Below are 12,499 nucleotides of genomic sequence, written 5' to 3'. Positions count from 1 at the left end.
TGAAATAAAATATTTAAAACATATCTTGAGTTAACCACAGGCAAAAAAAAAAAAAAAGCCTTAATAATCACTGAATGTATTTTTTGGCCACATCTTGTACTAGATACTTTATTCACAAATTTTATTTTAATCTATAAAACAGTTCTGAAAGGTCAATCATTATTAAGCTCAGGTTTGGAGCTTCTCTTCTGTGTGGCTAGAGTGTTGCTGTTGAAGCTATTCCATAGAAAGAGCACAAACGAATTTTGCCCCTCAGGAAGTCTGTAAGAGTTCTGGGAAACATTGTACATTTATTGGGTTGACCAAAAGGTTTGTTAGTGTTTTTCCCTACCAACCAGAACAAACTTTTTGGCCAATCCAATATAAATCAGGAGATAGACAAAACAGTTTATATGACTTGCCAAAAGTCAGAGCTAGAAAGAAGTTAGGTTATATTTCATCTCACGTCTGTCGACTCTAGAGGGCTGCTTTTGACTATACTGTGCTATACTGACTCTCACCAAGAAATATTTAAGATCTGATTTGTCATGAGTCCATCAGAACACTACCAGATAAGGTAAAAAGTGAGTTATTTTCATACCAATACAAGTTACCATCATTTAAAATAGGTAAGTTCATTTTTATTTAAGGAATTAAGAAACCTTAATTTTCATTCAAATCATAAGCTCAGTATTGTCATGGAGGTTATAAATTTAGAGCCTCAGAAATATTTAAATAACAGCAAGGTCAACCTTTGAGTGGTGGGTTTTCCAAACAGCCTTATAAATGTGCAGGAAAATAAACATCTCAGAATTGCTTTTCTGACAAAAAAATGGTGGTTCAGCCAACAGAAATATACCACTGCATTTTCTGCTGCCAAGTCTGCCTTCCATAAATTAGATTTATTATGTACAGTGCACGAAGAAGTAATCCTCCAAACCTGAACAACTCTCTAACCTTTCCACTTCACCACGTAACCAGCAGGATTGTTAAGGAGGTTCGTTTATTTATGATGGGGTAGAAATTACTTCTGAATATGAACTCTGGAAGAACTTTAAAAGGGCCACAACCTCTCATTTAATCAACAGCAGCTCACAGAGCTGAAATTTTACTATATCTCATCTTTTTAAAGCTGCACATCTGTCAAAGCAAAAGGTTAGAATGAAATTTGCTTGGAATTTCACGGAACTACAACCTTTAAAGTGTAGTCCTGCAGAATTCCACCCTAACTGGAATGATGGACAAGTTGGTGTCGTAGTTGAGAGAGTGACCTTTGACATCATAAAGATCCCAAGGCCACCATTAAACACATGTCACCATAATGTGATAGTTAAGCACTAGCAGTCATAATTTTCTCATCTGGGAAATGAGATAATATGTACTCTGTAGGGTTGTTCTGTGGATATAATACCAGACCACCTGACCTGCCTTTTGAGAAACCTATATGCAGGTCAGGAGCAACAGTTAGAACTTGACATGGAACAACAGACTGGTTCCAAATAGGAAAAGGAGTACGTCAAGACTGTATATTGTCACCCTGCTTGTTTAACTTATATGCAGAATACATCATGAGAAATGCTGGGCTGGAAGAAGCACAAGCTGGAATCAAGATTGCCAAGAGAAATATCAATCACCTCAGATATGCAGATGACACCAACCTTATGGCAGAAAGTGAAGAGGAGCTAAAAAGCCTCTTGATGAAAGTGAAAGAGGAGAGTGAAAAAGTTGGCTTAAAGCTCAACATTCAGAAAACAAAGATCATGGCATCTGGTCTCTTCACTTAATGGGAAATAGATGGGGAAACAGTGGAAACAGTGTCAGACTTTATTTTGGGGGGCTCCAAAATCACTGCAGATGGTGACTGCATCCATGAAATTGAAAGACGCTTACTCCTTGGAAGGAAAGTTATGACCAACCTAGATAGCATACTGAAAAGCAGAGACATTACTTTGTCAACAAAGGTCCATCTAGTCAAGGCTATGGTTTTTCCAGTGGTCATGTATGGATGTGAGAGTTGGACTGTGAAGAAAGCTGAGCGGCAAAGAATTGATGCTTTTGAACTGTGGTGTTGGAGAAGACTCTTGAGAGTCCCTTGGAGTGCAAGGAGATCCAACCAGTCAATTCTAAAAGAGATCAGTCCTGGGTGTTGTTTTGAGGTAATGATGCTAAAGCTGAAACTCTAGTACTTTGGCCATTTCATGCGAAGATTTGACTCATTGGAAAAGACTCTGATGCTGGGAGGGATTAGGGGCAGGAGGAGAAGGGGACAACAGAGGATGAGATGGCTGGATGGCATCACCGACTCGATGGACATGAGTTTGGGTGATCTCCGGGAGTTGGTGATGGACAGGGAGGCCTGGCATGCTGCAATTCATGGGGTCGCAAAGAGTCAAACACGACTGAGTGACAGAACTGAAAGACATTGAATCAAAAATATTGTATGGAATAAGTAAGTTTAATTAAATGGTAACTTGAAATGCCATATCATCATTTGCCATCTTCACCACCCACTGGAGAAGAAAATAGCAAACCACTTCAGTGTTCTTGCCTTGAGAACCCCATGAACAGTATGAAAAGGCAAAAAGGTAGGACACTGAAAGGGGAACTCCCCAGGTCGGTAGATGCCCAGTATACCACCGGAGATCAGTGGAGAAATAACTCCAGAAAGAATGAAGGGATGGAGGCAAGGAAAAAACAACACCCAGTTGTGGATGGGGCTGGTGATAGAAGCAAGGTTCGATGCTGTAAAGAGCAATATTGCATAGGTACCTGAATGTTAGGTCCATGAATCAAGGCAAATTGGTAGTGGTCAAACAGGAGATGGCTAGAGTGAATATTGCCATTCTAGGAATCCATGAACTAAGATGGACTGGAATGGGTGAATTTAACTCAGATGACCACTATATCCACTACTGTGGGTAAGAATCCCTTAGATGAAATAGAGTAGCCATCATAGTCAACAAAAGAGTCCAAAATGCAGTACTTGGATGCAATCTCAAGAACAGAATGATCTCTGTTCATTTCCAAGGCAAACCATTCAATATCACGGTAATCCAAGTCTATGCCCCGACCCATAATGCTAAAGAAGGTGAAGTTGAACGGATCTATGAAGATCTACAAGACCTTCTAGAACTAACACCCCAAATAGATGTCCTTTTCATTATAGGGGTCTGGAATGCAGATGGAGGAAGTCAAGAAATACCTGGAGTAACAGGCAAATTTGGCCTTGGAGTATAGAATGAAGCAGGGCAAAGGCTAATAGAGTTCTGCCAACAGAATGCACTGGTCATAGCAAACACCCTCTTCCAACAACACAAGAGAACTCTATACATGGACATCACCAGGTGGTCAACACCAAAATCAGATTGATTATATTCTTTGCAGCCAAAGATGGAGAAGCTCTATATAGTCAGCCAAAACAAGACCAGGAGCTGACTGTGGCTCAGATCATGAACTCCTTATTGCCAAATTCAGACTTAAATTGAAGAAAGTGGGGAAAACCACTAGACCATTCAGGTATGACCTAGATCAAATCCCTTATGATTATACAGTGGAAATGAGAAATAGATTTAAGGGACTAGATCTGATAGACAGAGTGCCTGATGAACAAGGGACAGACATTCATGACATTGTACAGGACACAAGAATCAAGACCATCCTCAAGAAAAAGAAATGTAAAAAAGCAAAATGGCTGCCTGAGGAGGCCTTACAAATAGCTGTATAAAGAAGAGAGGCAAAAACCAAAGGAGGAAAGGAAAGATGTACCCATTTGAATGCAGAGTTCCAAAGAATAGCAAGGAGAGATAAGAAAGCCTTCCTTAGCAATTCAATGCAAAGAAATACAGGAAAACAATAGAATGGGAAAGAGTACAGATCGCTTCAAGAAAATTAGAGATACTAAGGGAATATTTCATGAAAAGATGGGCTCAATAAAGGACACAAGTAGTATGGACCTAACAGAAGCAGAAGATATTAAGAAGAGATGGCAAGAATACACAGAACTGTACAAAAAAGATCTTCACAATCCAGATAATCACAATGGTGTGATCACTCACACTCACCTAGAGCCAGACATCCTGGAATGCAAAGTCAAGTGGGCCTTAGGAAACATCACTAGGAACAAAACTAGTGGAGGTGGTAGAATTCCACTTGAGCTGTTTCAAATTCTGAAAGATGATGTTGTGAAAGTGCTGCACTCAATATGTCAGCAGATTTGGAAAACTCAGCAGTGGCCACAGGACTGGAAAAGGTCAGTTTTCATTCCAATCCCAAAGAAAGGCAATGCCAAAGAATGCTCAAACTAATGCACAATTGCACTCATCTCACATACTAGTAAAGTAATGCTCAAAATTATCCAAGCCAGGCTTCAGCAATACATGAACCATGAACTTTCAGATGTTCAAGCTGGTTTTACAAAAGGCAGAGGAACTAGAGATCAAATTGCCAACATCTGCTGGATCATCAAAAAAGCAAGAGAGTTCCAGAAAAACATCTGTTTCTGCTTTATTGACTATGCCAAAGCCTTTCACTGTGTGGATCACAATAAACTGAGGAAAATTTGAAAGAGATGGGAATACCAGACCACCTGACCTGCCTCTTGAGAAACCTATATGCAGGTCAGGAAGCAACAATTAGAACTGGACATGGAACAACAGACTGGTTTCAAGTAGGAAAAGGAGTACGTCAAGGCTGTGTATTGTCACCCAGCTTATTTAACTTATATGCATAGTACAACATGAGAAATGCTGGACTGGAAGAAGCACAAGCTGGAATCAAGATTGCTGGGAGAAATATCAATAACCTCAGATATGCAGATGACACCACCCTTATGGCAGAAAGTGAAGAAGGACTAAAGAGCCTCTTGATGAAAGTGAAAGAGGAGAGTGAAAAAGTTGGCTTAAAGCTCAACATTCAGAAAACTAAGATCATGGCATGTGATCCCATCACTTCATAGGAAATAGATGGGGAAACAGTGGAAACAGTGGCTGATTTTATTTTGGGGAGCTACAAAATCACTGCAGATGGTGACTGCAGTCATGAAATTAAAAGACGCTCGCTCCTTGGAGGAAAGTTGTGACCAACCTAGACAGCATATTAAAAAGCAGAGACATTACTTTGTCAACAAAGGTCCATCTAGTCAAGGCTATGGTTTTTCCAGTGGTCATGTATGGATGTGAGAGTTGGACTGTGAAGAAAGCTGAGCGCCGAAGAATTGCCGGTTTTGAACTATGGTGTTGGAGAAGACTTTTGAGAGTCCCTTTGACTACAAGGAGATCCAACCTGTCCATCCTAAAGGAGACCAGTCCTGGGTGTTTTTTGGAGGAACTGATGTTGAAGCTGAAACTCCAATACTTTGGCCACCTGATGCAAAGAGCTGACTCATTCAAAATGACCCTGATGCTGGGAAAGATTGAGGGCAGGAGGAGGAGATGACAGAGGATGAGATGGTTGGATGGCATCACCGACTCAGTGAACATGGGTTTTGGTGGACTCTAGGAGTTGGTGATGAACAGGGAGGCCTGGCATGCTGCATTTCATGGCCTCGCAAAGAGCTGGACACAAATGAGCCACTGAACCGAACTGAACTGAACCACCTCCACCTCCACTGCTTCTATCTTCAGCTCTTTAATCACTCAACATGACATGAATGTCCCACTCCTCCTCTCTCACCTGACCGCCTAGATTCTAGGCTCTAGAACATGTACCATCATTTTCCCTTAGGAAACAGCTTACATAATCACATATGTCAAAATATTCTCAATACATTGATTGGTAGCATGTTCTTTGTCCTTCTTTTGCAAAGAGAGAAAAACATCTCTCAATCATATTTTGACACAGAGAGATGATGCTACCTTATAAACTATTCCACTGAAAAGATCATTAGCTTCTGTTTACCATTTCACAGATTTCTTTGATAGATTACAAATGGCATCATAACCCAGCTCCAAAATGGAAATCGTGCATGCATGCTTAGTTACTCAGTCATATCTGACTGTCTTGTGACCTCATAGACTATAGCCTGCCAGACTCCTCTTTCCATAGGATTTCTCAGACAAGAATACTAGACTGGTTAGCCATTTCCTTCTCCAGGGCATCTTCCTGACCCGCAGATCAAATCTGGGTCTCCTGCATTGGCAGGCAAGTTCTTTAGCACTGAGCCAGCAGCAAAGCTATCTTCCTTCTAAGCTTCTATAAATGTCATTTAACATATTATTTATTGAGTCACCTCTGATTTGCATAGGTAAGATAATTATTTGTCTCATTTGGAATGCCTACTTCTCTAATAATTTGTGAAGATATATATGATATCATCCATAAATAGTTCTCAGATATTTTCAATGAGAATACTAAATTTGTATGTCCTATATTTTGCAAAACAAGTCAAAACTAAGTTGTCTTTGCTAAAATTGAATTTTAACTTTATAAATTGACATCCTTTTTACTTAACATCCAACAAAAGTGAACTTACATTAAATAAATTTCAGCCTCCTTAATAGTTATCTGACCATTTCATTAGGGCTCAAATATTAAAAAATTAAGCTATAAAGTTAATTAAGATTAACTGTAAAGAAAACTTCCTGGTTAAAATCAAGAGAGGAAAATAAAACTCTGATTAAGTAGACAATTACAAAAAAAAGAAAAACTTTAATCAAAAAAAAAGGCAGCTTAAAAAGTTACCCAATACTGTTTACTGGTAATTGTGTGGCCTCACAGATGTGTTTGAGAAATCTTTGTATATATTTTAGATATATAATTTCTTACATAGTTTAGCCTATAATACATATTAACCTCTATGATTGTTTGGAGTGATTTATGGACTTCCATCCTTATGAAAAGAGTTATTTTTCTACTTTATTCTATGTAACATCATGTTACAAGATTCTGTAAAAATTAGTAGTCTATACAATTTTTACGGAGAAACTATTCCTTTCATTTACCCTCCTATCTTTTTCAAGCCCAAAGTACTGGATTTGACCTGACAAATGAGCTCTCATTACAAATTTATAAGACAATTTCATTTAGTTTCTGTATAAGATTGATTGGATAGAAGGTTATTTTAATGTACAGCTCAATTCAAATGTACAAAAATGGTAGAAATTAAGTCAGTGCTTGCATATATTCACAAATCTAAGAATTAACACCTAGAAACTACTGCCACATCTTAATTTGAGCATTTTAGTATACTAATATATTCAACAAATGTTACAGAGAGAATTGCTTAAACTTCAGCATTGCCGGTGTTTAAGTTTCTAAAATCTGGAGTTTGGAGTAAGATAGTGTCTGTCACTCTGAAGCAGGGATTTGAGAATAAAATGAGTCTATATAGTAATTGAATTGTCAGCACTATTTCATGTATTATAAATTTTACATTGTCTACCAAATGTTACATTAACAGGAAATAGAAAAATTGACTAAAATTAAAAAGTGGACATCCGGAAATAAAGACATATACAAACTAATTAAAACCAGAGGGATATAATAGCCAGGACATGGAAACAACCTAGATGTCCATCAGCAGATGAATGGATAAGAAAGCTGTGGTACATATACACAATGGAGTATTACTCAGCCGTTAAAAAGAATTCATTTGAATCAGTTCTGATGAGATGGATGAAACTGGAGCCCATTATACAGAGTGAAGTAAGCCAGAAAGAAAAACACCAATACAGTATACTAACACATATATATGGAATTTAGGAAGATGGCAATGACGACCCTGTATGCAAGACAGGGAAAGAGACACAGATGTGTATAACGGACTTTTGGACTCAGAGGGAGAGGGAGAGGGTGGGATGATTTGGGAGAATGACATTCTAACATGTATACTATCATGTGAATTGAATCGCCAGTCTATGTCTGACGCAGGATGCAGCATGCTTGGGGCTGGTGCATGGGGATGACCCAGAAAGATGTTCTGGGGAGGGAGGTGGGAGGGGGGTTCATGTTTGGGAATGCATGTAAGAATTAAAGATTTTAAAATTTAAAAAATAAAAAACTAAAAATTAAAAAAAAAAAAAAAAAAAAAAAACCAGAGGGATGAGAAGCTTGGCAGAAACCTTAAGATATCTGGAAAACAGGAAATAAGGATTGCCGTGGTCTTACATAATGTGAAAGGACTAAATCCTCTAGTAGCAATAAACAGAAAAGAGGAACTGACTCTTTGAGCATTAAGTCATTTACCAGTGGAAATGAGATTAGACAGACAGTCTTCATTTTAAGTAGGCTCAATTTATGGAAATAAACAAAAATACAATTTGTCTAACAAAAAACGGTTTTCTTGTCAGGTACATAAGGACAACAATAATGAAAATATTATATCTTCTTTTTAAGCCATGTGTTATTGTAAGAAGAGATGGACTTTCTCATATTTCAAATGGAATTCGTCCAGTTGTTAGAATACAAGATTCAGGAACCCAGAAGGAGTAACAGGGAGTTATGCAAAGGAATAAAGAAAGGATAAGTTGGTAAATACAAAGTGAATGGATGCTTTCTAGTTTCTACTTTTTGATCTTTGAATTCACAATTATTTTTTATTTTTGTTAGGTTTGTCTTTACATTACCATTATAGCACACATCCATACAGTATTCTTGTGATTTTTCACTCAGAGTATAGTCTTCAAGTATCTATTTTATGTTAAGTGCCATAAATGTAAGATTAAGCATGATGCTTGCACAGCTGAAAATAAAATCAGATGCTTATTATCATTCATCATTTCATGAAGTCATTCATTCAACACTGTGTCTCTTCTGCATGGCAGACACTGCACGGCATTAGAAATAGGGACACGAAAATGAAACTCTTCTGTTCTTACTCTAATGGATGAAACATATACAATGAACTGTTGATTGGGACTGTGCTGGCAGCATCCTCTGAGAATGGCAGAAGCTCATAAGAAAGATGTAACTATACCAGGCACCCCTGTAGAAAGGAGGTTACATTTGAGTTGACTTGAAAGTTGATTAGTGGTCAAACTAGGAAAGGAGTGTGGAAGACTTTGCAGGCAAAGGTAAAATTTAGCAAAATCGTTATTCAGTAGAACAGAGCAAAGACTTCCAGGCAGGAAGGAGCTTGAGACTAAGGAAGTTCACATCTTACAGGCCGTTGTGTTTTTAGCTGATACTTTTCTAAAGTTTTTGAAGGACCTTGGATTGGGTACTAATATAATTAGATCCAGTTTCAGAAAATTATTCTAATACCAACATAGGTAAAAGGTTAACTGATCAGCAATTTTAAAAATCATTCTTTTTCATCCATGTTACAACAAATGTCATTATTTCATTATTTTTATGACTTAATAATATTCCATTGTGTATATATACTACCTCTTCTTTTTATTTATTCCTCTCTCAGTAGATGTTTAAGTTGCTTCCATGTCTTGGCTATTGTAAAGAGTGCTGCAGTGAACATCAGGGTGCATGTATTTTTTTGGACTATGCCTTTTTCTGGATATATGCCCAGGAGTGGGACTGCTGGATCATATGGTAGTTCTACATTTGGTTTTGTCATATTGAGTGAAATAAGTGAGACAGAAAAGACAGATATCATATGATATCACTTATTAGGAATCTGAGAAAATGACACAATTGAAATTATTTACAAAACAGTAATAGACTCACAGGGCTTCCCTCATAGCTCAGTCGGTAAAGAATCTGGCTTCAATACAGGAGACCTGGGTTCGATCCCTGGGTTGGAAAGATCCCCTAGAGAAGGAAATGGCAACCCACTCCAGTATTCTTTCCTGAAGAATCTCATGGACAGAGGAGCCTGGCAAGCTATAGTCCATGAGGTCACAAAAGTCAGACTTAGTGACTTGACGACTTAGTGACTAAACCACCGATATAGTCAGTCTCACAGACCTAGAAAACAAACTTATGATTAACAACAGGGAAAGGGATAAATTAGGATTTGGGAGATTCAAATGTATATAATACTATATATAAAATGAATAACTAACCTGCTATATACCACAGGGAACTCTACTGAATATTCTGTAACGACTTTTATGGGAAAATAACCTTAAAAAACAGTTGATGGTGCTCACTTTGGCAGCACATATACTGAAATTGGAATGATACAGAAAAGATTAGCATGACTCCTGTGCAAGGATGATACGCAAATTCGTGAAGCGTTCCATATTTTTTCAGCAATTATATGCCAATAAAATGGACAATGTGAAAGAAATGGACAAATTCTTATAAAGTACAACTTTCCGAAACTGAACCAGAAAGAAATAGAAAATCTTAACAGACCCATCACAAGCATGGAAATTGAAACTGTAATCAGAAATCTTCCAGCAAACAAAAGCCCAGGTCCAGACGGCTTCACAGCTGAATTCTACCAAAAATTTAGAGAAGAGCTAACACCTATCCTACTCGAACTCTTCCAGAAAATTGCAGAGGAAGGTAAACTTCCAAACTCATTCTGTGAGGCCACCATCACCCTAATACCAAAACCTGACAAAGATACTACAGAAAAAGAAACCTACAGGCCAATATCACTGATGAACATAGATGCAAAAATCCTCAACAAAATTCTAGCAATCAGAATCCAACAACACATTAAAAAGATCATACACCGTGACCAAGTGGGCTTTATCCCAGGGATGCAAGGATTCTTCAATATCCACAAATCAATCAGTGTAATTCACCACATTAACAAATTGAAAAATAAAAACCATATGATTATCTCAATAGATGCAGAGAAGGCCTTTGACAAAATTCAACATCCATTTATGATAAAAACCCTCCAGAAAGCAGGAATAGAAGGAACATACCTCAACATAATAAAAGCTATCTATGACAAACCCACAGCAAACATTATCCTCAATGGTGAAAAATTGAAAGCATTTCCCCTAAAGTCAGGAACAAGACAAGGGTGCCCACTTTCACCGCTACTATTCAACATAGTTCTGGAAGTTTTGGCCACAGCAATCAGAACAGAAAAAGAAATAAAAGGAATCCAAATTGGAAAAGAAGAAGTAAAACTCTCACTGTTTGCAGATGACATGATCCTCTACATGGAAAACCCTAAAGATTCCACCAGAAAATTACTAGAGCTAATCAATGAATATAGTAAAGTTGCAGGATATAAAATCAACACACACAGAAATCCCTTGCATTCCTATACACGAATAATGAGAAAGTAGAAAAAGAAATTAAGGCAACAATTCCATTCACCATTGCAACGAAAAGAATAAAATACTTAGGAATATATCTACCTAAAGAAACTAAAGACCTATATATAGAAAACTATAAAACACTGATGAAAGAAATCAAAGAGGACACTAATAGATGGAGAAATATACCATGTTCATGGATCGGAAGAATCAATATAGTGAAAATGAGTATACTACCCAAAGCAATTTACAAATTCAATGCAATCCCTGTCAAGCTACCAGCCACATTTTTCACAGAACTAGAACAAATAATGTCAAGATTTGTATGGAAATACAAAAAACCTCGAATAGCCAAAGCAATCTTGAGAAAGAAGAATGGAACTGGAGGAATCAACTTGCCTGACTTCAGGCTCTACTACAAAGCCACAGTCATCAAGACAGTATGGTACTGGCACAAAGACAGACATATAGATCAATGGAACAAAATAGAAAGCCCAGAGATAAATCCACACACATATGGACACCTTATCTTTGACAAAGGAGGCAAGAATATACAATGGAGTAAAGACAATCTCTTTAACAAGTGGTGCTGGGAAAACTGGTCAACCACTTGTAAAAGAATGAAACTAGATCACTTTCTAACACCGCACACAAAAATAAACTCAAAATGGATTAAAGATCTAAATGTAAGATCAGAAACTATAAAACTCCTAGAGGAGAACATAGGCAAAACACTCTTAGACATAAATCACAGCAGAATCCTCTATGATCCACCTCCCAGAATTCTGGAAATAAAAGCAAAAATAAACAAATGGGATCTAATTAAAATTAAAAGCTTCTGCACAACAAAGGAAAATATAAGCAAGGTGAAAAGACAGCCTTCTGAATGGGAGAAAATAATAGCAAATGAAGCAACTGACAAACAACTAATCTCAAAAATATACAAGCAACTTATGCAGCTCAATTCCAGAAAAATAAACGACCCAGTCAAAAAATGGGCCAAAGAACTAAATAGACATTTCTCCAAAGAAGACATATGGATGGCTAACAAACACATGAAAAGATGCTCAACATCACTCATTATTAGAGAAATGCAAATCAAAACCACAATGAGGTACCACTTCACACCAGTCAGAATGGCTGTGATCCAAAAATCTGCAAGCAATAAATGCTGGAGAGGGTGTGGAGAAAAGGGAACCCTCCTACACTGTTGGTGGGAATGCAAACTAGTACAGCCACTATGGAGAACAGTGTGGAGATTCCTTAAAAAATTGCAAATAGAACTACCTTATGACCCAGCAATCCCTCTGCTGGGCATACACACCGAGGAAACCAGAATTGAAAGAGACATATGTACCCCAATGTTCATCGCAGCACTGTTTATAATAGCCAGGACATGGAAA

The 12,499-nt window shown here is 37.6% G+C and overlaps 1 protein-coding gene and 1 non-coding gene across 2 annotated transcripts in view; both read left to right on the top strand.

The window, feature by feature from the left end:
* The window catches only part of PDE3A (phosphodiesterase 3A), a 373,175-nt gene that overhangs the window by 249,309 nt on the left and 111,367 nt on the right, over positions 1–12,499 (top strand). The gene's annotated exons all lie outside the window — the stretch shown is intronic.
* Positions 10,015–10,121, top strand: LOC138438391 (U6 spliceosomal RNA). The gene has a single exon (XR_011256330.1). It is a non-coding gene; the product is annotated as a U6 spliceosomal RNA (small nuclear RNA).

Source organism: Ovis canadensis, chromosome 3, assembly GCF_042477335.2.
Source record: "Ovis canadensis isolate MfBH-ARS-UI-01 breed Bighorn chromosome 3, ARS-UI_OviCan_v2, whole genome shotgun sequence".
Classification (NCBI taxonomy): Eukaryota; Metazoa; Chordata; class Mammalia; order Artiodactyla; family Bovidae; genus Ovis; species Ovis canadensis.
Note: the sequence above shows the minus strand (reverse complement) of the source record. Positions and strands in the feature narration are given on the sequence as shown.